This window comes from Podarcis gaigeae (genome assembly GCF_964106915.1).
Source record: "Podarcis gaigeae genome assembly, chromosome: 1".
Taxonomy (NCBI): domain Eukaryota; kingdom Metazoa; phylum Chordata; class Lepidosauria; order Squamata; family Lacertidae; genus Podarcis; species Podarcis gaigeae.
Window position 1 is genome coordinate 109938198 of NC_139678.1, and position 26618 is coordinate 109964815.

A 26618-nucleotide genomic window follows, 5' to 3' on the forward strand; every position below is an offset into this window, starting at 1 on the left:
AAGTTCCCCATGAGTTCCCAAGTGAAGATATTTGGCAATGTGGAAGGTTGGTGTCACCCAAAACAGGTGAGGAGTGATAATTCAGCTGTGCAGCTGATTTTTGCTGACCCCTGACAGTCAAACCACCCCCTTAAAAAGGTAAAGTGACCCCTGACCATTAGGTCCAGTTGTGGCTGACTCTGGGGTTGCGGTGCTCATCTCGCTTTATTGGCCGAGGGAGCCGGCGTACAGCTTCCAGGTCATGTGGCCAGCTTCTGGCGAACCAGAGCAGCGCACGGAAACGCCGTTTACCTTCCCACTGGAGCGGTACCTATTTATCTACTTGCACTTTGATGTACTTTCGAACTGCTAGGTTGGCAGGAGCAGGGACCGAGCAATGGGCGCTCACCCCGTCGCGGGGATTCGAACTGCCAACCTTATGATCGGCAAGTCCTAGGCTCTGTGGTTTAACCCACAGCGCCACCCGCATCCCTTCTAATCACCCCTTAGGATGCAGTAATAAAGAGGTGTACTTAACTCCTCCTATTTCACAGTGGGAAGGGGAAATGTGGCAATGACAAAGCAAATACTTGGCAATACTTAGCCTTAATAAATTATATTGAGAATCTGTTTACAAAAACAGTACTTTAGGAGGGGGAAACACAAGGCAAAGTCTCAGTGAGGCACAACCTTTATTAAGAAAAATGCCACACAGAGTAGAAGCCAGCTTTCAAGTTCTCCAGAACTGCTTAGGCTGGAAGTTAGAACCACAGTGAAGGAGGAGGTGGAGGAGGCACAAGAAAGGGAGAGGAATTGCTGAGCATGATGTTGAAGCTGCTAATTCTGCAGATAGGGGTGCAGGAGGTGGTAGGCAGACCATGTTTGGCTCTGCAAGGTGCAAAACAGTGTTCAGGTTGCACTGAGGACTGCCAGAACAAAGAAACAATGATGGCTGTTCCCCTGTACTGTTGGAAACCAGAGAATCTAGCAGTTATTTGGATGTGTCTTCAGGACTGAAGAGGACATAGAGGATCCATCTGAGGCAGGAAGCAGAAGAGAAATGTAGTGAAACACATTTATGTGTATCTGTTTGTTTTATGCATACCTATGTGGGACGCGGGTGGCGCTGTGGTCTAAACCACTGAGCCTAGGGCTTGCTGATCGGAAGGTCGGCAGTTCAAATCCCTGTGACGGGGTAAGCTTCAGTTGCTCGGTCCCAGCTCCTGCCAACCTTCAAAAGCATGCCCAAAAAGTGCAAGTAGATAAATAGGTACTGCTCCGGTGGGAAGGTAAATGGTGTTTCCATGTGCTGCTCTGGTTTCATCAGAAGCGACTTAGGCATGCTGACCACATGACCCAGAAAAACTGTCTGCGGACAAACGTTGGCTCCCTCAGCCAGTAAAACGAGATGAGCGCCGCAACCCCAGTTGTTCTGGACTGGACTTAACTGTCAGATGTCCTTTACCTTTACCTTTCATGTTTGTTTTATTTGTTTATTGCATTTATACACAGCCTTTCTGCCAATGCCCCCAAGGCGGTTTACAATGTTAAAATGCTAACACAAAAAAATGATACAAGACTTTATGAATCGAAAGTGGAGATGCTATATGTACCTTGTTTGTTTTGTAACATAATAAAATATTCTGTATGTATGTATGTATGTATGTATGTATACAGTCGTACCTTGGTTGACGAATGCCTTGCAACTTGAACATTTTGGCTCCTGAACGCCACAAAGTGAGTTTTCTGGTTTGTGAACGTTCTTTGGAACCCAAACATCTGGCTCAGCTTCCATGGCTCGGCTGCACGAACTTCCTGCAGCCAATCGGAAGCCACACCTTGGTTTCTGAATGTTTTGGAAGTCAAACAGACTTCCGGAAACACACACACACACATATGTAAAAGTTGCACCTGACAAAGGCAAGGGGAGAGGGCACAGCCCCTGCCTCTCTCGCTCTCTCCTTCCTTTTCACAGGGCAGGTAGTGTCAGTTTGCACTGTGTGAGGAGGGGACTGTTTGACATATTTCCTCTCTTCTTCCTTGTCACAGGGCAGACCCCTTTGGCCCTGGGAAGGAGAGGAATCAGTCCAACTCCAACAGGCCCTGATGTTGCCCTAGCAACAATATACTCCATGACTGTGTTTGTCTATCTGTTTTTGCATCCTTTGCTGTGTGAATTTGACAACGGTTGCCTTTGTAGATTTCCTGGTAAATTTTGCTAACATGTTGCTTTGCAGAAACTGGAGAAAATTGAAGCAGGAAAGACACCCCACTGCCGGGAAGATAACATTCAGAGTTTGCCCCACAGTTTTGTAATGCCTAACAAAATCCTTTTGTTTGGGGTCTTTTGGTGAGCACACAAAAGAACAGAATGACCTTATCAGAACTGGGGGAAACACGAGTGTGAGGATTTTGCCTGGTATATCTATGGGACTGTTTTTGGCTGGTGGAACAAGAAGGCATTTACCACACATCATTCAGAATACTGCCCATAAACTGTTATGTAATTATGGACCTGGTCAAAGAGGGAGGGACCTTCAAGCCTTCTGGGCAGAAACTCTGATATTGCTCTAAAAGCATAAAATAAGGATTGACTGCAATACCACGTATGCATATTTACTCAGAAGGAAATCCAACCAAGGTCAGTTACTTACTCCCAAGTAAGTGGCTTTAAGATCGTATCCTAATGGTGCAATTGCACATATCTACTCAGAAATACCGGTAAGTCCACAGTGGGGGTTACTCCCAAGTATAGCGCTGAGGCCTTTCAACTGAAATCTTGGTTTAGCAATCACAAGCTTGGAAAACACAACATATGTGCAGTTTATTTGCTTCCCAGTTATGTTGCCTTTCAAATGCGCTGCCCTCATAATTTAAAGCTTCTACCTGAAAACATGACAGGAAAATGACTTTTAAAAATGCAGAAAGATTTTTCAGGAAGCTACAAAGCACAACAGAAGCTTGGCAATGGCGTAGGGCCTGTACCCTTCTCCTTACGGTATCATAATAGGAAAAAGCAAGTTATTATACTGCTAATCTTTATTATCTGCCATCGACTCTGGGCTAAGCCATTCTCTCACAGCTCTTCCCATCCATAAAACAGTATAGGAGACACTGCTTTGTATCATCTTCTAAGATTTTGACATTTTGAGGTGAGGAGTGCCTGGTGCTCTGTCTTAAGTAATAAATAACTTTAGATAAGAGTCTATTGTGGCTGAGTATGATGGTAACACACTATTGTGTTTGGACAGGGAGGAGGGAAAGCTTTTATTACTTGCATGCTGACCAATAATAATGCTGGGAGTTCATTTGCCATCCTCTGGGCTTTTTCTTTCCAAGTTTGACTTCTACTGAAGTTTAGCATGTTTTGGTATTGCTGTCAGTCTATTCAGGAGTCCTGTCTTCCTGCCAATGCAGATCATCTTATATTTGTGAATGGTGTGTTGCTGTTCTTAAGCTAGCTAGCTCTCTTTAAGACATCTTTTTGCACACATTTGTTTTTAATCCTCCGGTACCCAAGGGTAATTAACCCAAGCAATGTTGACATGCAGCCATGGATTTTATTAGTGCTGGGATCAATGCTTTGCTCTTTAAGTGCTTTGCAGTTTAAGAAATGTGGGGTGCTTTTACCGAAGAGATTGAAAGGTTTTGTTTTTAGTTTTTGTAAGTTGAGTTGCTAGACGGAAGAAAAGTGTCTTCATGTTCCGTTTGCTGTGGCACTTTGGATTTCTGTACAGTTGCTGCAGATCTCTGTGGATTGACAAAATATATACAACGCAGCGTTGATATTGATGATACTTGTAACTAATTCTGAATTAAACAGAATCGGCAGTATACATTGTGGTAACTTGTTTAAAATGCAGTTTCCTGCTGGGCTTTTAGCTATTTTATATTGACATGCTATGTACACAAACATCCTAAGTCCCCTCAGGCCTGAAAAATGTTTCAAGCCGTAAGGCTTTAAGAGAACTTATAATTTTATGTCATAAATTACACAGTGTAAGAATCTGAGATTTTAAGCATAGAATAATGGAATTATAGAGTTGGAAAGGTTCTTGAGAGTTATCTAGTCCAACCCCCAGCAATGCAGGAATTTCAACTAAATCATGCATGACAGATGGCCAATTAAAGGTAAAGGTACCCCTGCCCGTACGGGCCAGTCTTGACAGACTCTGGGGTTGTGCGCCCATCTCACTTAAGAGGCCAGGGGCCAGCGCTGTCCGGAGACACTTCCGGGTCACGTGGCCAGCGTGACATCGCTGCTCTGGCGAGCCAGAGCCGCACACGGAACGCTGTTTACCTTCCCGCCAGTAAGCGGTCCCTATTTATCTACTTGCACCCGGAGGTGCTTTCGAACTGCTAGGTTGGCAGGCGCTGGGACCGAGCAGCGGGAGCACACCCCTGACCTTTCGATCGGCAAGTCCTAGGCGCTGAGGCTTTAACCCACAGCGCCACCCTCTGCTTAAAAACATCCAAGGAAGGAGAGGCCACCACCTCTCATAGGAGTCTGTTTCACTGCTGAACAGCCCTTACTGTCAGAAAGTGCTTTCTGATGCTTAGTTGGAATTTCCTTTCTTGTAACTTAAATCCATTGGTTCGGGTCCTAGCCTCCAAAGCAGGAAAAAACAGGCTCGCTCCATCCTCCATGTGATAGTCCTTTAGATATTTGAAGATGGCTATCATGTCTCCTCTCAGTCTCCTGTTTTCCAGGCCCAACTCCATCAACTGTTCCTTAGAAGGCTTGGTTTCCAGTCTCTTGATCATATTGGTTGCCTTCCTCTGCACAGGTTCCAGCTTGTCAATATCTTTCTTAATTTGTGGTTCCCAGAACTAGACACAGTTCTCCAGGTGTGGTCTGACCAAGGCAGAATAGAGCAGGACTGTAACATCCCTTGATATTATTATTACTACTACTACTACTACTACTATTATTATTATTATTATTATTATTATTATTATTATTATTTGTACCCCACCCATCTGTCTGGGTTTTCCTAGCCACTCTGGGCGGCTTCCAACAAAGATTAAAAATACATTAAAATGTCACACATTAAAAACTTCACTGAACACGGCTGCCTTCAGATGTCTTCTAAATGTCAGCTTTATCTCTTTGACATCTGATGGGAAGGTGTTCCACAGGGCGGGCGCCACTACTGAGAAGGCCCTCTGCCTGGTTCCCTGTAGCTTTGCTTCTTGCAATGAGGGAACCACCAGAAGGCCCTCAGCGCTGGACCTCAGCATCCGGGCAGAACGATGGGGGTGGAGACGCTCCTTCAGGTATACTGGACTGAGGCAGTTTAGGACTTTAAAGGTCAACACCAACACTTTGAATTGTGCTTGGAAACGTATTGTGATCTGGACACTATAGTTCTGTTGATGCAGTCTGGAACATTATTAGCATATATTTTTTGCTGCTGCATCAAACTGTTGACTCATGTTAAACTTGTGGTCTACTAAGACCTCTAGATCCTTTGCTCATGGACTACCGGCAATCCAGATGTTTCCCATCTTATACTTGTGCAGCTAGTTCTTCCTGCCTAAATGCAGAGCCTCACATTTGTCCCTATTGAAATCCACACTTGGCTATGATGCTCACTGGGTGGTCTTGCTCAAGTCTCAATCTTGCAGCCTAGCCTATCTCAAAGGGTTGTTGAAAGGCTTAAATCCTCACAGAAAGACCAATATATTAATGGAACAAGTGCCTTAGCATTATAGAAAAACTTTGATATTTCTCCTGAGGTGGTATGGTTGACAGGTGCCTATAAATGTACAGCATATACTGCCAAATTCACATGGTAAAGGATGCAAAGACATGCTACAGCTGGGTAATATACAATATTGGTCATACTGTACTCAGAGTAGATAATTGATTTCAGTGGGTCTGAGTATGACTTAGTTGGAGTTCACTTCCACCACACATGCACCAAATACAGGGTGCTAATCTTGAAGTGAGATGAATGCGTATCAACACACACAAATGTGTGGAACTGAACCCACAAGTTCTCAAAGAACAGATTTTTTCCAACATTGTTACCAGACAACATGGATTACAGGATTCTCTTCCATGCTTTACTCTCCAAGTTATTTTTGTTCTGAAGCCAATGAAATACATAACAGTGTATGTGTCCCATCTTCCTTTTAACCCATGGACTTGTTATAAATATTTGGTTATGGGCTCTCCCATTCATTTGGCTCTGGACACATTACTGGTGCCCCCACCAATAGTGATTGAAGCCATGTGCATATGACGGCACCACAGTTTTAAGAAGGATATTGACAAGCTGGAACGTGTGGAGATGAGGGCAACCAAGATGATCAAGGGTATGGAAACCAAGCTTTATGAGGAAAGGTTGAGGGAATTGGGTATGCTTAGTCTGGAAAAGAAAAGACTGAGAGGAGATATAATAGGCATCTTCAAATATCTGAAGAGCTGTCACATGGAGGATGGAGCAAGCTTGTTTGCTGAGGCTTCAAGGGGTATAACATGAACCAATGGATTTAAATAGCAAGAAAGGAGATTCCAACTAAACACTGGGAATAAGTTTCTGACAGTAAGAACTGTTCGATGGTCAAATGGGCTCCCTCAGAAGGTGGTGGCCTCACCATCCTTGGAAGCTTTTACGCAGATGTTATGTGGCCATCTGTCCAGGATTCTGTAGCTATGATTCCTGGATTGTTGGGTCCTTTCCAGCTCTACAATTCTATGGCTCTATGACATTAGCCACCATTTGTATCTGCCTTGTAATTTTTGAGAAATACAGCTGTTGGATGTACTTCCCCTCAAACCACCTTCCATCTGATTTGAAAATGTAAGGCACATTCACTTCATGATGAAACTGTGATGTATACACTCGAGACTGTTTTGACACATGTGCAAATGCCAGCTGTGAGAATAGGCGTTTTCCAGTGGGGTGGGTGGGGGGTAGCAGGTGTAGTTGAAACCAAACAGGCAATGCATATTGGGTGAAGTCAACCTTACTGTGTTCTAAGTTGCTAACCTGTACATAGCCTTTGAGAATGAGAAGCAGACTATGTTGCATGAAACTCAAAAAACGAAAACAAGTTCTCTCCCTATTGCTGGGGGAAATCTCCATCCTTGGCCACGAACCTCTCCTTTGTTGTTACCAATGGCTCTGCTACATTCCCTCACCCCACAGCCTCATTCCTAAATACCTACCTGTTAGAAACGCAACGATGCCAGCTTTCAGATAAGAAAAGGGAAATGGGGAGAGGGGCTGGGGAGGAAAGGAACGGGGAAGGCTGGAGTGATCGGGGACAAGGGATCAGAAAGGTGCACTTTCTGCTTGCAGCAGGTGCAAACCTTCCTTCAGCATGGGGGCATGTTTTGCTAGCTCTGCCCTATACTCCCCACCCCCCGCCATGCTAATCCCACCTTCCTTGCGTGCAACGCTTACTCTAAAGGTATTCTCCCGAAGAAGCAGTGATTCCTTTGGTACCGATTTGTCCCCCGCCCCCTCTCTTTCGACCCTGGGTCCCTCCGCTCCCCCGCTTAAGGTGGAAGGGGATGGCCGAAGCCACCTTAAACAAAGCCTCGGGCAAGGCGGGCGCACCTCGGCGCTGCAGACCCCCGAAAGCCCCACCGGGAGCCGACGGCCCCTTCCTTCCCGCTCTCCCGGAAGCCGAGCTGCCGACTGAAGCAGGGGGCGAAGAAGAACGCGAGGAAGCAAGGAGGCGACCACGGGGGCTGGGTGGGCGGGGGAAGCGGCTGGGCGGGCAGCCCTCCTCCCGCCATTGGTGGGAGCCCCTCTCTCCCGGGGAGCCCGAGGAGGCGCCGATTGGCTGCCGGCGCTTGTCAGTCGGCGAGGGCCGAGTTCCATTGCTGGCTGGGCGTGCGGCGTGAATCGCTGCTGCTGCTGCTGCTGCTGCTGCCGCGGCGGCTGGTGCAGCTGCGGGGAGAGCGAGGCTGGCGGCGCGGCGGCGGCGGCGGAGGGAGAAGGGATGCTGGCGGAATGGGCGGCCGGGCAGGAAAGCGGCGAGCGGGAGCCGGAACTCCGCTGAGAAGCGTCCGCGCTGCTGCTGCCAGTCAAGGGAAGGACGTGAGCCGAGCCCCGCCGGTGAGGTTTGGCGCCGGGCAGGCTTCTTTCTGGGTGTGTGTTGTGGTGTGTGTGTGTCTCTCTGTGTGTATTGTGGCTGTGCGTGAGGGGCAGGATCTCCCCGCGCAGCATCCGTTGTTGGAAGGGCTGGACTCGGGCGGCACAGGGCAGGGGATCGGCCGCTCCCGGGCAGGGCTGGGCTGGGCTGGGGGGCATTGAGCAAGATGTCAGGCGAGGGGCGAGCGCGGCATGGGCGCTTGGAGAGCTTGGGCGCACTTGGCGGGGCAGAGGCGCTCGGCCGCCTCCGGATCATCGCCCTGGTGCTCGGATGCCCTTCAAGGAGGCTTCGCCTGCAGCCGGAACGCGAGGACGAAGGAGCATCCAGGAAGCCCCGCAGATGGAACTTTATTGGCCTAATTAAAAGAGGATTTGCATGGCGAGGGGAAGCGCGGATTGGCAAGGCAATGCCCTGGGCGCAGGTTGCTGGAGAGCAAGAGGGGTTGCTTGCTTTGGGGTTCTTTTAGCTTCTTGCAAGCGAAACTTCAGCTGGAGCCCGTGGCCTGGCGGGCTTTGCCCCGCAGCCCATGCCCGAAGTTGAGAAGGCGAGCCCTTGGACTGATCTCTCCTAGCAGCTTCGAGCTCCTCAGACCTTAGGGTGAGTCAGGTAGGCAGCCGCCGAACTCCTTCCCTGCCCACCTCTGCCTTGGTTCCAATACCTATAGATCCACCGTGTGGATGCCAGGCTTTGGGTTCATCTCGCCTACTTTTCTGGAGCTTTTCCCGTGTGTGAGAGAGAGAGTACTATTGGAGGCGTGTGTTTGGCTGGGGGTTGGTGGAGAAGAGCAAGCTTTTGTTTTCATGTCTGAGCGAGAGAGTTGAGAAGTCCAGTGGCTCTCAGCTGTGAACTGTCAGTTCCCCACAATGGGATGCCGGATTATTTGCTAGCCTGCACTGTTGGACTTCCAAAGTGTATTGATGTCAGGGCAGCTGTTACTTTGCTTTTTTCCCTCCCAAATAAGATGCAGGGATTTATTTATTTATTTGAAAAGACAGATTGCCAATTAAGAAAACAGCGTTAACCTTCTGTTTTTGTAACCATCTCCGCAGGGGACTGGGTTTGATTTTATTCTCCCACAGAAATTGCGTTAAATGAAAAGGGCTTTTTTTGCTCCCAACTCTGCTGATGGCTAACGCTGGTTAGTTGGTAGATTTGGAACCTTGCAACTTTGGGACGTGGATGGGATGACCCATTGATGCTTGTTCCTTAACAGTTTTTTTGAGGATTATTATTTTTAAAAGAAGAACACCCTGAATATTGATCCTAGAGGAGGTAATGGTGTTAGTCTGTTGTAGCAACGTTGAAGAAAGGGTCTTGTTGCACCTTTCGAAAAGCTAACTCATCTTGTGGTATAATGTTTCATGGACGAGAAGTTGCTTGCTATCCTATACAAAAGTAAGTCTGTGAGGTTTACTCTCAAATAAATGCACATTGGATTGTGGCTGCAGCCATATGTATCCTCTTGAATATAACAAAATGGGTTGCTTGTAGCCATAAAACCTTTTGGCATGATACATTGTAAGTCTTAAAGATACATCAGAACTTCCCCTGTTTTTTCCTTAGAGATTTGCAGCCTAATATTAAGCAGTTTTTCTCAGAAGTAAGGTGAAGTAATTCAGTGACACGTCAGTCGCCTGTTTGTCTTCTCGTGGTTCTTTGAGGGGTAAATGCAATACAGAAATGAAGCAGAAAAAGCTACTCTGTGCATACTGAGAAAGAGCCAGCTAGTGGTCAAAAGACACATGCCCAAGAGCTACTTAAAGAGAAGAGCAACTTGGCTGAGATTTTGGTTGCAGAAAGTTTATTGCAAAATCCCTGACCTTGACTTGCAGATAATAATGTGCAGTTCTGCTCTTGGCAGAACTAAAATAAGTTCAGTTGTGTTGGGGGGGGGGGGGGTCTTACTTTTTTGTAAGCGTAGTTAGGATCACAGTATTAAATTCTTCCAAACCTTAAGTCTCACCAGATGAGTTCTGGATTTCCTGGGATGTGTTGTTTCTTCTTGAAGACTGGAAGCAATAAAACAAAGCCAAACTTCAGCTTATCCAGTGGTCTAATATGTTGCTCTGTTGGCTGCAATCTTGTACACACTTCCTAGGGAGTAAGCACCATGGACCTCAATGGGAACTTACTCCTGAGTAAATATGTGCAGGCTTGGGCTGCAGAACACGAGATTCTGAGTTGGTTAGTAGTGTTTTGTTATCTTAGCATGCATTGGTTGTTCTCATATCTTTCTTAAAAAGGAACGACTCCATGATGCAAAACATTAACTCTCTAATAGAGCAGTAGCTAACCCTCATAATTACGAGAGGGATCTTTATTTTTATTTTTTATGGTGCTTAATGCTTCTAAATTTTCTGAAGCATTGTGCCACTGATGTAATTAGCAGCCAAACACCAACACATTGGGGAAAGTGTAGCATATCTATGATCTTCCATCTGATGTAGAGTCTAATCTACATACCATTCTAATGATTTGTTAAATAATGGATTGTGATCTGCAGATACCTTGGCCTTATTAATTCAAAGCCAGTGGTGGAATGGTAGGGAGACTGCTCAAATATTTAAGATGGTATTTTGTTCTGCTAAAACCATCTGGTTCCCTGTGGGCATGTTTAGCTCTGAAAAAGTCTCTCATAGTTTAGAAGTCTAGGAATGTGCCATGTTGCTTATGCGACCTCCTTCTCTAACACACATGAATTCTCTTTCTGTGTTTCCAGGTTGTACTATCCACACTTTCCCTTGATGTCTGAACTGGGTAAACCATGGTTAACACTCACTAATAATTCATGCTTTGCAAACCGACCTCAAATCATGGTTTCAAGTTGTACTTTGTTTGAGTGTTAGCACCAATCATATTTTACTTGATTCAGACTTGGATGCTGCATTGGAAAGCTGTGGTTAGGGCAACTTAGAAATGGATGAGTAATTGAAGTATCAGGGAGGGGGAAGAGGAAGGAGTGTTTAAACCCACAATACACTCCCAGACCTCCAAAACATGGTGCAACCTGGGTTACTGTGTCTTGGTTGGATGCACAAATCCATTCATAATAGTTGAAAAATAATGGGAAGTTAATGAAAGCTACATATTGACACCATTGGGCTTTAGAATACTTAATCCTTTGGTCAAATCAGTTTGTCATTAACAGCATGTTTGTGTTTTGCACCAATAAGCTTTTATAGCTGAACTGTAAATATTAAGGGTAGGTTTTAATACTCAGTGCTTTCCTTGGTCCCTATAAAACACAAAACGTCTGCCCTGCAATGCACTTATCAGAGAAAAATATATTTACTTACAGGAAACAGAACTGAAGTGGTACTTTAACAGATTTATGAATTTTTGTCATATGGTGCTAGAAAAGTGTTAAACTGATGCGATGCAGTTAATGAAATCTATTTAAGATTTTTTTCGGTAGCTAGGTACATTGCAGAGAACTGTGTGCAGTTTGTTCTATTCCTACTTAGTGCTTCCATTCTAGTTTTTCCTGACCTACACCACTGGGTGCAGTCAGTGTCAATTTTTTCTAGCGGTTTAGTGACATAGACAGATGCAGTTGTGTCAAAAGGCAAGGTTGAAACCCCCCAAACTGATTTTCCTTGTGCCTTACATTGTTTATTGGGGCTTCAATCCATTGTTCATTTGATTCCTGCTTACTCACTTGGGAAATCCTATTTACTTCAGCGCAATTATTCATCTGAATAGAAATACAGGAAATCTCCCTTATTTTTATTGTATTGCCTTACCTCTTAAGCTACTGGTCCTTTGGGCAGCAATTGCGATTACAAAATAATGGGTTGTCAACAATGCTAGCCCTACTTGGAGCAAACCCATTAAAACTAAGGGGCTCAAGTTAGAGATGTGTATTAATTTCAGTGGGTCTGCTCTGAGTAGGACTAGCATTGAAAACTACTTGGTGCAAATAAGAATCATATTATAAGAATAAGACTAAAATCAAAGCAACGTAAAAGTAATTCATAACACAAAAGCTCCCATTTCAAAGGCCTGATGAAAGGGGCATTTCTTTGCCCTAAATGAAATGGATCTGGTAGGGATCCAGCCCTTAAAAGACCATGTGCAAAGCAGATACGTCAAATAACTAAGGCACACCAAGTTCATTGAGGCTTCCTCCCTGGTAAGCAAACACAGGACTGCTGCCTCAGTGTATGGTATTGTTATTTTCATGGATCAAGAACTTTTTTTTTACATTATTATAATTTGTGTTCAAATTGTTGAATACACCAAACTTAACCACAATAAAGCTGTAAAATCTCCTACTACAGAATAACTATTTTTTTAAAAAATAAATAAAAATGACTCAACTACCACAGGGCATATTTGCCATATTTTTTTGTGTTTTGTCTTTGCATTAAAATATGAAATGTCAAAAAGAGCATTCAGTTTCCATTCTGCCTTTCAAAATGGTAGAAGAAATATAAGTTCCTTCTGAAAATATATTCGAATCCTATTGCCTGGATAATTAGCGAGCTACTATATTTCTTTGAAAAAGAAACTTCCTCATTTTCCTCATTGCACGAAAGGGATGTAAACAATTAATTTATGTATGTGTTCGGCTTTTTTAAAAAAAATGGAATGAAACAGTCATTTTTGCACATGCCAACCTGCTGCCTGATTTAATTGCCCAAATAAAGATTATATCACAGCACTAAAATCTCAGTGGTGAAATTGGCAGCAATAAAGCAACTTACATGGATACAGCAGGAGAAAACAAAGCCCTTAAATATTGTGTTTGTATACAACAGGTCGAACTACTAAAGTGGTTTTTAAGAACTGCAGAGGTGTTGTTCTTGTTAATTTAGTAATTTTATGAACCCTTCAAAATTGCGTTCTGACTGACATGGGAAAGTTACTCTTCTTCTTGAACTAAAGTTAATTGGTGACATCTATGTCTCCCATTGAAATGATGTTTTTATAAATGCACATTTTTCAGGCACTCAGCAGACCTCCCACGGGCTACCAAGGCAACCAAGAGATGAAACTACACTGATCTGTCAGTTGCTGCCTTACATCTTCCAAGTTACTTGATGGTTTTCTTTGGGACATGCATAGATTATGCTTCATTTGCATGAAGTAACTTTGATATTGGTTAGAAGAACATTTTTCTAATTTCTCTGATGCCCTCCCTCCACCACCTAGTCTGAGGTCTGGGTTCTTCATCCAAGTCTCTCCACATACACCAAGACAGGTGTTTTGATCCATAACCGTGTAATGACTTGCAAAATCAGTGCACAACTCAAAAAGACCAGCTGGACAATTGCCATCTAGTAGTCTCAACCCCCAGAAAGAGTGGAAACGCAGAGTATATGAAGGTTCTGGAGACTGATGCCATTATAGTATTGCTACCTATTTGTTGTATATTATTGTCTTCAGTGTGTTTTGACAAACTAAGTTCTTTATCATTCTTCTTAGAGCAGGGGTGGGGAACCTTTGACCTTTCAGATGTTGTTGGACTTCAGATGTTTCTGTCCAGCCCATCCAGCTCAGCCAATGGCCAGATATGACAGGAGTTGTGGTCCTGTACTGTCAAGAGGACCACAGATCCCCCACCCCAGGGTTAGAGAATTGGTCTCTCTATTACCATCTTCTCTTAGCTGACAGTGTCGGTGATGGCCCATATTGCCTTAAGTGACTTGAGTTCATCATACCTGAGAGAACATATCCATCCCTTTGTCCCATCACAACCTGGAAGACCAGCTGGAAATACCCTGTTATGTTTACAAGCCATACACCAAGCTGCAGTTGCATTTATTTATTTTTAAAGACTTATATTCCACCTTTTCCCAAAGAATGGATTCAAGATGGCATACATAGCAAAGCCATATAGGCAGAGAGGCGTTAATGATGATGGCTTCTTAACTTTGGGTTTTGATTCTTTTGTTGATTTATTCAGATGCAAATGTGATTGTCTTCAGGAAACAGTGGAATACGTTTTCCAGTTGACTTTGTGTATGGGGAGGGAAGAGGGGGATATTGAGTGCCTTAGTTGCAGTTTGATTACAGTATTTTAACTGCCCAAGTCCTTTGTATGCAGAGAGCAATACATAAGAGGTAAAGAAAAGTTCCATAGGAAGTTACTAATGACATGTAGATACAGAAAATGTCAGGAGAACTTCTAGTGAGGTCCACAAAAGCAACTGGATCACACTACCACCACAATAAAAAGTCTGCAACTCTTATTGCTATTTTTCTATAATGATGGTTTTCAAACTGTGTTCCCTCTATTAAAACTTTTTTTAAAAGGTCTACACTAAATGATGGATTTTAATTTAATAAGAAAGGTTTTTGGGGGGTTTGCAGGAAACCCCCTAGATGATGTAGTCATTTATATTTATAAAAATTATAAAAATTTTGCAAATACAGTTTTAATCAATAACTATATCCTCTAGGGTCCTGGACTTCATTGGAAGTTTCTTATGGCTTTTTTAATGAGAAAATTTGTTAACTGATAGACAAGATGCCCTAAGTAGTTGTTTCTTTGCTATTGTTGATCTTCCCTTGCAAAGGCCAGCGGCTGGGGAATGTTGAGCAGTTTCTGTTGTGTATTGTCAACTCCGGAAACAAATAAAAAAGGGCCCTTTGGCAGGCAAAGGGGCCTAGAAAGGTTTTCCCTGTTGTAAATTTGAAAACCACCACTCTAGAATGTAGGAAACAGTGCTAAAAGTGAGGTTTTGACATTTTGGAGAGGCTGGGCACCTCTGCTGCTCATGGACATCTATGGCTGACCCCTTATCCAGTTTCTATTGCTACAGGCAAGAAAGCATCTTTTCATTTCCGTTGGAATTCCACATTATTTTTACACGAACATTTCTTAACAAAGAAGCAGAGGAAGCAAAGTTAGGGTCGCAAATTTGTTTTCCAGGAAACCAATTAGTTCAGTGTGACAGAAGAAAGCGCTGATATTCAATCAGGAAGACATTACAAATAGATTGTCTACCTAAAGCTGTGTCTTTGAGCAGTGCTTCTGAGCTGAGCCAGGGAGAAAGGAAGGATGGGAAGAAAGTCTTTGTTCCTAATTATGAGGCTATGTCTCTAAAAAATATAATTAGACAGAGGGCTGGCTGTGCAGCCCAATTCTATGCATGTTTACCCATAAATTAGTCCCATTATCTTCAATGGAGCTGACTTGCTAGCAAGTGTGTTTTAGGATGGAATGCTTAGGAATAATACTGTCCATTCAAGGCATGTCCAGCAAGTAAGGCTGCAGTCTTTACTGGCATAATTGGTAGACCAATTGCTATGCTTTTGTTGATTAATCAAGGACACATTTTAATCACTGGGCTGAAAAGGAAGGACACATTTGTTTACTTTGAGACCATTTGAGGTTTTGCCATGGAAATTAAAATTAAAATGCTTAAGAGAGTTGTTTTCTTCTCACCATTTGTGGTATCTTATAAAATATAAACAATGCACTATAATAACTTGGCCAGCCTTGGATTCTATTCGTCTTGACTTTGTGTGTGTGTGTGTGTGTGTGAGAGAGAGAGAGAGAGAGAGAGAGAGAGAGAGAGAGAGACTGACCTCTGGCTGTGGTAATTCTCCCATCTGTCCTCCTTCAGTAGCAGTGGGTGGGTGGCTTTTCCAAGTGTCACCCATGGCTAGTGCTACTTAACCTGAGAGGCAAAATAGGTGAAATGATGTAGCTAAGTGGTAGTTCATCTCCCTTGTATGCAGAAGTTCCCAGATTCAATCCCCAACATTGCCAGACAGGACTGGGAAAACAACCCTGTCCAAATATCCATTTCTAGTCTGTGTGGACAGTACTGAGTTAGTTAGCCCAATGGTCTGCATTAGTATATAAAGCTGCTTTCTGTTTCTGTGCTCTAGCCTGTTTGAAGAAGCATGTGAGATGACATTCTTCTGCAAGCCTCTGCTGATGTTTTGCAGGAAGAGTTTTTGTTGATGCTATCCTTTTGTTGGCTCATTTCCACTTCAGTGCCAAACCTGCTGTGGAGCACATTCTGATACTAGGTTGAGAGTGTTTGGCTAACTTGCAATAAATGAATATTTTTTTTTTGCCATAGCAGTAGGAATGATTGGAGGATTCAATCTTTCATTGCTGATCCACCTCTCCTGGACTAATGTGTAAATAGGAATGTGGTTATCCAGCAACTTTTGCACTTCTGGGATGCTCCATGTTTTCTGTTCACATGATCATGTTTAGAAATGCATCTTCTGGGAGAAAAATGTGCTTAGAAATTTAAATGTGAATTTTCATGTAGATTGTGTATGTGTGAAAAGAAGCAGCAAATAATGCTGAAGTAATGCACATGCAGGATGGGGCAGTCTTATAGGTGAGTGCATGCAAAAGTGATATGAACCAGAAATAGACTAATTCATCCATCCCTAGTAGATTCCCGTTTATGGTCACGGGAGCTTAGATACATGCAATAGAGACCTCCTCTCTGCACTCACAGGGTGGTGTATAAGTCTCATGAAAGAGATAGGGGCCAAAAATAGATTGAATCAACCATCCTTTTGATTTCATATATATATATATATATATGCTTTCGTAGATTTTCACGGGTACAGGAATGCAGGTTTTGGTGTCCTCGGGTGTCTTCCCGTGTAAAAGTTGGGGTGTCTAGGCGACGTTTCGACGAGGTCTCACTCGTCATCTTCAGGCTGGTGCTTTCGGCTTCTTGTTACTGGAACAGAGCGGGATCTCAATGTTTGAGTTCCTATAAATACTGTAGAGGGGGTGTGGTGTCTAGCCTCCAATGTTCTGGGCAGAGAGGAAGTTCCCAGGCTAGTGTGCCTTTTCTTCTTTTGTTCCTTAATTACTTGAGAGATACCTTGAGTGATTTCTTGAGTGATATCCTGAGTACCACTTAGGTGGGTCATTAGGTGTGGATTAGTTGCTAAAGTCTTTGTGTCTTGACCTCTTGAACTTTGTGAAGAGTTTTCCTGAGAAGATGGCTGTATTGCACAATATTGCACAATACAGCCATCTTCTCAGGAAAACTCTTCACAAAGTTCAAGAGGTCAAGACACAAAGACTTTAGCAACTAATCCACACCTAATGACCCACCTAAGTGGTACTCAGGATATCACTCAAGAAATCACTCAAGGTATCTCTCAAGTAATTAAGGAACAAAAGAAGAAAAGGCACACTAGCCTGGGAACTTCCTCTCTGCCCAGAACATTGGAGGCTAGACACCACACCCCCTCTACAGTATTTATAGGAACTCAAACATTGAGATCCCGCTCTGTTCCAGTAACAAGAAGCCGAAAGCACCAGCCTGAAGATGACGAGTGAGACCTCGTCGAAACGTCGCCTAGACACCCCAACTTTTACACGGGAAGACACCCGAGGACACCAAAACCTGCATATATATATATATATATATATATATATATATATATATGGACACACATACATATTTTAACAGTGCAACACATCTCAGAAATAAGTATAAAATGGGAGTAGGATTGTACCCTAAAGCCTGTAACAGCTGCAGATTTGTTCAATTAGAAGATGGTCAACATAATGGAATTTTTATATCCATCAAAAGTCTCAAGTGGGAGGAGATGAGAGAGGCAAGATCATCTCTGAAACACATTAAGAAGCCTCAGAATTTTTTGCAAAGACTCATTTGGCAGCTTCTATCCTATTATAATCCAAATCCTTTTACTCTGTCCTCTATTTCACGTTGCTAATCGTAGCTCCATTGTGTGGAATATTATTTACAAAATGACAGATGTGCTGATTTTGGATCAACTTTGAATGATGGAGTACTCGAATGCAGGACCTGCTGTCAGTGCTGAATTTAAGCTCACTATTTTCAGCTCCACTTGGGAGCTTGTAGTTGGGATCTCCAGAATTGAATAAATTTTAGGGGGGCAGCTGCAAGCCCTACTTCTGGCAAGGATCAGCTGCACTCAGGAATCAGTCCTAGCTGGGCTTGCTTCTGAGGCCTGATTTAAAAGACACCAAATGCAAGAACAACTGAGAATCTATTTCAAGGTTTCTGATTGTTGCTTTTGCAGTAGTTATTTTACCTGCCCTACAGCTGATGTGTGTGGTTGGTGGGCATAGCTGAGGGAAATTGTTCCACAGGCTGAATTAGAACCCCTGGTGGGCCTAATTTGACTCATTCACTGGATGTTCTCCAGCTACTTATGTTCCTATGTTTCTAGATTCCAGGATAGGCAAAGTCAAGGGTTAGGGGATACTCTTAAATTAGCTGAAGGAATGTGTAGGTGACATTTGAACTGGGAAAGGTATTATCTTGTAAATGGTAGTAATGCACATAAAATGGACAGGAGTAAGATACTTAAGTGGTGATTGGAGGCATAGCATGTTGGGGCTCATGCACACGGCATCCATATAAATTACTAAATTAAAGGAGGATGAATAATTAGGTTGATTATGCAGTTATTGTGTTCTCCTTTGATTCCGTAAGCTTTGTGATGACTGAAGAAATAGGCAGAACTCTTCAAACATTTCAGTGAATATCAACATCTTTCAGTCTCGTTATGCGTTGATTCAGCTTTGTTGCTTTTGTGGTTAATTTTACTTTAAAATATGAAACAATGCATCAAAAATACCCACCTGTTTGCAAATGACATTACATGTTAAAACAAAACACATCAACCTCAAAGTAAACCACCTAACAAAAAATCAGAATACCCTCTACCCTATTGAGGTTCTTTGCTATTTTTCTACCAGAGAAGAGTTATGTTTTCATTTCCTTACTTTAGACACTTAAAAAAAAAAATCCAATTTCTTATCTTTATAGCTAATGTCAACCCAAAGGTAGCAACAGCTGCTTTCCCTCCACAGCAAAACAGAATAGAATCTTATCAGGCTAGAATATCATTAAATATAATTCCCATCCTCAGTCAACTTAACCCTGAGCCCCAAAGCTGACTGAATGAGAGGCTTTACTACAATTTCAAAGGCACCTGGTGGTGGTGGAGAAAAGGCATGGCAGGATCCAAGTACTGGGAAAAATGAAATGCCCAGATCATATTCTATCAAGAGTAGAGTTGGGGGCAGAAATCTGATATGGTTCTCTTTTTAAGGCAAGCCTACCTGATATGCACTTCCTGAAACAATACCCAAACTGAAATACAGTTCTTTCTTTCACAGTTCAAACTTACTCAAATGCTGCTGTTAGTCAATAGAAAATGCATACAAAAATACATATAGGGAAAGTGTGCATATAGTTGCCAATCTCCCTTTCTTGGGCAAGATCCCTAAGCGGATGATTGGGGACCAGATCCAGGCACTCTTGGAGGAAACCAATTTTCTGGATCCATTTCAAACAGGGTTTAGGCCCAGCTTTGGGACAAAAACTGCTTGGCGACCAGCTGTATGAAGATCTCTGTTGGGAGACTATCTGGGGAAAATGCGTCCCCGTTAATTCTCCTTGACCTCTCAGCAGCTTTCAATACCACCAGCCATGGTATCCTTCTGGAGTGGCTGTCTGAGTTGGAGGTGGGTGACCCTACTTTGCAGTGGTTCTGGTCCTTCTTGGATGGTCGTTCCCAGAGGGTGATGGCTAGGGTAATGCTCTTTGGCCCCATGGAGCCTTCAATGTAGAGTTCCTCAAAAATTCTATTTTATCCCCTACCTTATGCTGTTAAACATCTACATGAAACTGCTGAGTTGGAACATCCAGAGTTTTGTAGTACAATGTTAGCAAAATGCTGAGGACATACAGCTGTGCTTTTCCTTTACACCTGCAAGTATGTAAGTGGATGTGCCTCGGTAATGGACTGAATGAGAGCCAACAAACTGATGCTCAATCCAGATAGCACTGTTAGTGTTAGAATTCCTGCTCCATGCTTGCAGTCATGGGATTGTTATCTTTCACATGATGTGGTATGTTTTGACTCCACAAAGTGGGAAGTGACGGAGACAGGATGTTTGTGTTACTGTGTTCTGTGAAGTGGGACTATTGTCCTTTGTTTTTTATCTTTGCTGTCTGATGCTAGAGAGAGGGGGAGCCATGTTGCAGTGCTCCGTGTGTGTTTATATGTAAATAAAGTAGATTAGCCAAAATGCTGAGTTGCTGAGGTCTGTCATGCGAACTGCGAAGACTCTGCAGATCCCTAAGTGTGCCGGTGTCTGTTGGCATCGGTCGCTGTGATGTTCAGGTGGAAGAAAGCTTTTGAAGCTCCCAAATGAAAGACCAGGAGGGAGAGAACATGCTAGTTGGGCATATGTCTCTGCCAGGGTCCTACTCGAGTGTAGGGCAAGCTCCTGACGGTTAGTGGGTGGTTCCCTAGACTGGATGGTTAGGAGGCTGCCTGCTCGTGCTGGGGTTACACTTCTTCTGAAGGAGCAGATAGCCTGGGGGTCCTTCTGGATTCTTTGCTGTCACTTGAGGCTCAGGTGGCCTCAGTGGCATGGAGTGCCTTCCATCAGCTTTGTCTTGTGGCCCAGCTGCACCTTTATCTGGACAGGGATAGGTAGGTAAGGGTAGAGCAAGCATGTCCAGCCCAGTCAATGAAGGCAAAGTCAGAGCAAAGTTCTCTTACATGAAGCACAACAGGACCCTGGACAGCTCCAAATAGGTTATGCTGGCTGAAGCTTTTCCCTCCTAACATACCTAGAGAAAGAGATATCAGCTGCAATTTTGGGCTGACCGAAGCCTTAATTAATCTGATGTGACGAGGTGTGGCTGGCTTCCTGTTTACCTTCTAGAGCAGTTTTAGGGGGACGTTTGGGGTTGCAGGGAATGGGAGAGGAAAAAGGAAGTCCTGCTGAGTGAGCAGAACTCCAGTCTTGCAGCATACATTTCAACCCCTAGTTTAGTTACTAGTGAACTGAAATTACATATATGTGGCAGAATTTTTCTTCAGTTCTTTGCTTCCTATTTGAAAGAGACAATGGAGTTGTTGCCCAGCTTCCTGACTGAGGGTTCAGGTCAAAGTTGTTGAGCTTTTTATAGGAAGGAAAGCCCTGTTTTGGGGGGGTTCAGAGAGGAGGAAGGTCTGTTTTTGGGGGGATGCAGGGTAAAATGTTGAGCTTTTTTAGGGGAGCTAAAGTTATTGAGCTTCTTTGGGGGGAGCCAGTGACGTACCGGTGATCTACCACAGATGTCCAGTGATCACGATCTACCTGTTGGATGTGCCTGATTTAGACCATTTCTCTACCACTATATATATATATATATATATATATATATATATATATGCAGGTTTTGGTGTCCTCGGGTGTCTTCCCGTGTAAAAGTTGGGGTGTCTAGGCGACGTTTCGACGAGGTCTCACTCGTCATCTTCAGGCTGGTGCTTTCGGCTTCTTGTTACTGGAACAGAGCGGGATCTCAATGTTTGAGTTCCTATAAATACTGTAGAGGGGGTGTGGTGTCTAGCCTCCAATGTTCTGGGCAGAGAGGAAGTTCCCAGGCTAGTGTGCCTTTTCTTCTTTTGTTCCTTAATTACTTGAGAGATACCTTGAGTGATTTCTTGAGTGATATCCTGAGTACCACTTAGGTGGGTCATTAGGTGTGGATTAGTTGCTAAAGTCCACACCTAATGACCCACCTAAGTGGTACTCAGGATATCACTCAAGAAATCACTCAAGGTATCTCTCAAGTAATTAAGGAACAAAAGAAGAAAAGGCACACTAGCCTGGGAACTTCCTCTCTGCCCAGAACATTGGAGGCTAGACACCACACCCCCTCTACAGTATTTATAGGAACTCAAACATTGAGATCCCGCTCTGTTCCAGTAACAAGAAGCCGAAAGCACCAGCCTGAAGATGACGAGTGAGACCTCGTCGAAACGTCGCCTAGACACCCCAACTTTTACACGGGAAGACACCCGAGGACACCAAAACCTGCATTCCTGTACCCGTGAAAATCTACGAAAGCATATATATATATATATATATATATATATATATATATATATATAATTGGGTACAGAAAGCAGCAGCACTTCTGTTGACACTACAAAAACTGCATCATACTGAAGAAGTAATCATATTATATCAATAATAACAGAATATAGATAGTGACAGTGTGGATAAATTTCAAAGAAACTGCTTTTCATTTAAGTAACTGTCACCTGCAGTATGATTAAAATATCATTGTACCATAAAAGCCTTTCAATTGGCAAAGTGTTAGTTTTCTTTAGTCGCAGAAGATGGGGTCTGTTTATAATGAATGGTTTGCTTAGAGAGCAGTTATTCAGGACAGGAGGAGCGATCCTCACATGGGAAACATTTTTGACTACTCTTTAGATGAGACGAAGACTAATTGAATTGACAGATTTAAGCTGGCTGGTACGGGACACAACATTGTCTGGAACACTGAAGCCAGTGGCATGGGTAGGGAACATTGAGAATGACCATGGGCTTGTCCCTAAGACATAAAGGTAAAGGTAAAGGTACCCCTGCCCGTACGGGCCAGTCTTGACAGACTCTGGGGTTGTGCGCCCATCTCACTCAAGAGGCCAGGGGCCAGCGCTGTCCGGAGACACTTCCGGGTCACGTGGCCAGCGTGACAAAGCTGCATCTGGAGAGCCATTTACCTTCCCGCTGGTAAGCGGTCCCTATTTATCTACTTGCACCCAGAGGTGCTTTCGAACTGCTAGGTTGGCAGGCGCTGGGACCGAGCAGCGGGAGCGCACCCCGCCGCGGGGATTCGAACCGCCGACCTTTCGATCGGCAAGTCCTAGGCGCTGAGGCTTTTACCCACAGCGCCACCCGCGTCCCTAAGACATAGTGTAGGGATAATACACAGAACTGACAAAAAGTCGACTTTCCCTCAGGTTTCTGTGGGAATCTGATATGTTGCCATTGTTAGCCAATTAGGAATCAAATATCATTGTCAAGTGGTTGAAAAGCATCCAGAGCATCACTGATAGATCCCAGTCTTCCTTCTGCTGAACTTGGTCTATGTACTAGGTATCAAAAGACCAAAAGAAACAAAAACAAAACCCCTCTTTTGCTTTCAAAAGGCATTGCTATGGTTATTATTACATGTAAACAAGGAACACAACAAATTCTCCTTGGAATGCAATGCTTCTTCCACCCCACCCTCTCTCATATATTCTTGAATACTGTATATCCAAGATCAGACTTTTGAACTTTGCTACGGAGCTTGCCACTTTCTGCTAAAAAAGAACAACCACACCACTCCTACAGATAGAGTCTTTGTGTTTTGTTGTATTATTATAGAACAAATACCCCCCTAAAGAGAGGCATAAGAAATATCTTCTTAAGAAAGAAGCAGAGAAGATTGTGAGGCTTTATTCAATTACTCCCTAAAGGGTTGAATGTGAGTATTGATTATATGCCTCTTTTAAAATAATAGTGGAGTTATCTGGGCAGTCCCTGAGTTCCAGAAATTGTGTACTGTATTTCTAGTTCCTTGTCTCTACACTAGGGGTGGAGATGTTGTTGGGCTACAACTGCCGTCATTCCTGACCATTGCCCATGCAGGTTGCCCTATTATATTCTGTGACCCCAAGAAAGTTAACATACCTGTACCGAGGAGTTGGATTGAAACTCAGCATCTACTATATTTAGGTTGGAATGTTTTGGAGTAGTGACCTGAGTTTCGCATTCCTCACCCTATGAGCTGCTTTCTCTAAAGCTCCAATAAACCATGAAAAGTCCTGTCAGGGCTTGCAAATTTGATTTGGGTTGCCAGTTGGATCTCAGTGTGTTGGAGGGAACTGTTTGGCCCTTTTCAGGCTTTGTTTTGTTTTGGTTTTTAAATGCCTAATTGGCTTGCTGCTATTGTCTTCTGCTTGCTCCCAGACAGGCAGCAATAGTTGTGCAAGTAGTAGCTTCAGCTCTTTTAAGTATTGGTGCCAGAAGATGGGATCTGTGTTCTGAAATGTACTGAGCTATGATAAATCCTCCCGAGCCGGCACTTTTGAGAACAAGTTTTTCTTTTTGTGTTCCTTCTCATTTCTGTGCCTTTCTTTTGGGTTTCTACTTTTATTATGCGTCACACAGCAGGTGTGGATGTGATTTTGTTTTGTTTTTTATTGTTATTTTTTGCTTTTATGAAATGATTTATGGTACAAACCCTGAGAACTGCAAGGTTTTTAAAATTCTCTTCTTTTCCCCAGGGATTTCATTTGTGGGGGGGGGGGGGCGGGGGTAGTTCTTCTTTTGAAGAGATGTTTGTGAATTGTAACATGAAATGGGTCATTGCGACTCCCATGTTCTCCAAGCGAGAGTGGGATGTCTGCAGTGCTAGGCTTTGATTGGAGTGATGCTTTGAATCCATGATGGTGCCACAACCTGATAAAATGAAGCCTTTTTTTTTTTTTGAATGCTTGAATTTTAATCAGTTCCAGTCAATCACAGTTTTTGAAGTGATTTTGAGCACAGCTCCTTCTTTGTTTCTGCTGTACGGTAAGCAGGTCTTCTGCACAACGGATTGGGGTTTAGCATGCACCACCTTGCTCCCTCCCTCTACCTTCAAATCGCATGTCATCTGCAATACATTCAATTATATTGCAGATTTATTTACGGCATTTTATAAGTAAGGAAGCACCCCTCTGCTTTTATTCAGGATCCCGAGAAGTAACATTTCCATATTTGGGGGTGGGAATGTACTGTATAGACATAAAGAGATGTATCTTGACCTCCCCCCCTTTAAATTTTTATTTATTTTATTTTATTTAGAAAGATTTTTCAATTTCTCAGAGTTCTCTAAGCATGTACTCCCCCCCCCCCCAATGGAGTGCTTTCCCTACTGGTGACTGGGAATAAAAATTGTTGGGTTAGATCCAGACTAGCCCTCAGCAGAGTTCTGCTCATGCTGGAGAAAGGGGTAGTGAAATTATTTTTGCTTATTCCTCCTTCCCTTTGCAACCCTGAAAAGTTGAACTTGAAGATTGAGGATCCTGCATGGAAGGTGGCGTTGAGCACAGTTCCATCAAATGCCCTTCTAGTCACAGAGGGGCAATTCTAGATCCAACCATTTTCATTGTTGATACGGTTTTCTTGCTCAGTCGCAGATTCTTGTTTCTGCTCACCTTGGAACTTCGTCACAGCTCCGTCAGCGTTTTCCTGTTGTATCCTCCTCTTTGCAAGGGACATCCTTTTGGTCTTCCAGTCCATCTCTATCCCTTGCTGTTGGAGCTCTGAGACTGAGTGATGTCTTCTTCAGGACTCAAGGAGTCTGGCATTCGAAACTGCTCCGGCTCTCTAGGATTGCACCTGCGCAGGTCCTCTCCAATTACTCATATTAATTATTGGCATCATTCCGCAATGATTCTGTCCCTGGAGCCAGGGCATGAAATAACTCTGCTCGGAAAGAAGTGAGGCCTTTCGAGGATGAGCTTTCCACAGAACTAACACAACAGAGGCAGCCTGCAGTACAGCACAGATTTTTATGCCTGTTGCTTTTGTTTACATTTCTTTCCTATCCTTCCACCAAGGTCCCATCTGTGCTATACATTTAAAGCACTGTGATACTGCTTGGCCTCTCCCAAGAAATCCTGGGAGTGTAGTTTGTTAAGGATGCTGAGGGTTGCTAAGAGATCCATATTTTCCTTAGAGCTACAATTCTCAAAGTGGTTTAACAATCAGCCTCTCTTCCCAGGGAACTCATGAGAATTGTAGGGGAATAAGGGTCTGTAACAACTCTCAGCACCTTTAACAAACTACGGAGTCCCCATGATTCTTTGGGGAGGAATCACAACTGTTTAAAGTGATATGATAATGGTTTTGAATGTATAGTGTTGATGGCACCTAAGTTGCTGAGGGCAGCAAAGAGTGGGGGTGATTCCATTCCCCCCCCCCCCGAAAAAAAAACCCGGTTCTGTAAGGCTGAGAGGGTGAGGTTAAGAGATCATGGCTGACCCATAAATTTTGAATAGGGAAGAAAATTAAATTGATTTTGTCTGCATTTTAATAAGAAACTACCCAATTTACACTTTCCAAACCAGTACGCTGACTGAAACATGGTTATCCCTTGAAATCTGCTATTCTCTGAATTTTGTGATGTGGGCCTCCAGCCACTGTGAACAAAAATGAACTTATTAGGGGAGAGGGTGTGCAAAAAATGCATTGCATTCATGAAAATAACATACAAGGAAGGATTATATTAGGGAAAATTGCTTGCAAAAAACATGCATATTCATCAGACCTTTGTACAAAAATGTCTATTTTAAGAGAAATTAGCATTAAAATGCCAAGAAATTGAGAGGATATAATTGAAATTGACAGATTCGTTCATCCTTACACAAGGCATGCTGGGAAAATCCCAACAGTGGGAGATTTGACTCCCAACTGTCCCCTATCCAGTAGACCATTGTAAACAATACATCTTAGGTCTAAGAATTAAGTAGGGCTGCTTCAAATGTCCTGTCAGACTGCTTGGGTGGGGCATCATACATGGGTATCTTCTGCCTCTAGCATAGTCCAGGAAAGGAGAAAATTTGAATTTTTCATATGATTATCTAGCATCTACTGCTCAAACTCTAATAGGTTTGTAACCATAGAAACTTTATTGAAATGATGGGTGATAAAAATTCTAAACAGGGAAGAATGTCAAAGATTAGGAATTGCAGGAAGAAGGGGCTGCACTTTC

General features: G+C 43.4%; 1 protein-coding gene across 2 annotated transcripts in view; it reads left to right on the forward strand.

Moving 5' to 3' along the window:
• Positions 1-7641: 7641 nt before the first annotated feature.
• The window catches only part of B3GALT1 (beta-1,3-galactosyltransferase 1), a 333237-nt gene continuing 314260 nt past the window's right edge, over positions 7642-26618 (forward strand). Inside the window, exon 1 of one of the 2 annotated variants that reach the window (XM_083714070.1) lies at positions 7642-8054. The gene's annotated coding sequence lies outside the window, so the exon portion shown is untranslated. Of the gene's footprint in view, positions 8055-8195; positions 8689-26618 lie in introns of those variants that run through there. The other variant, XM_083714071.1, reaches the window with a different exon arrangement.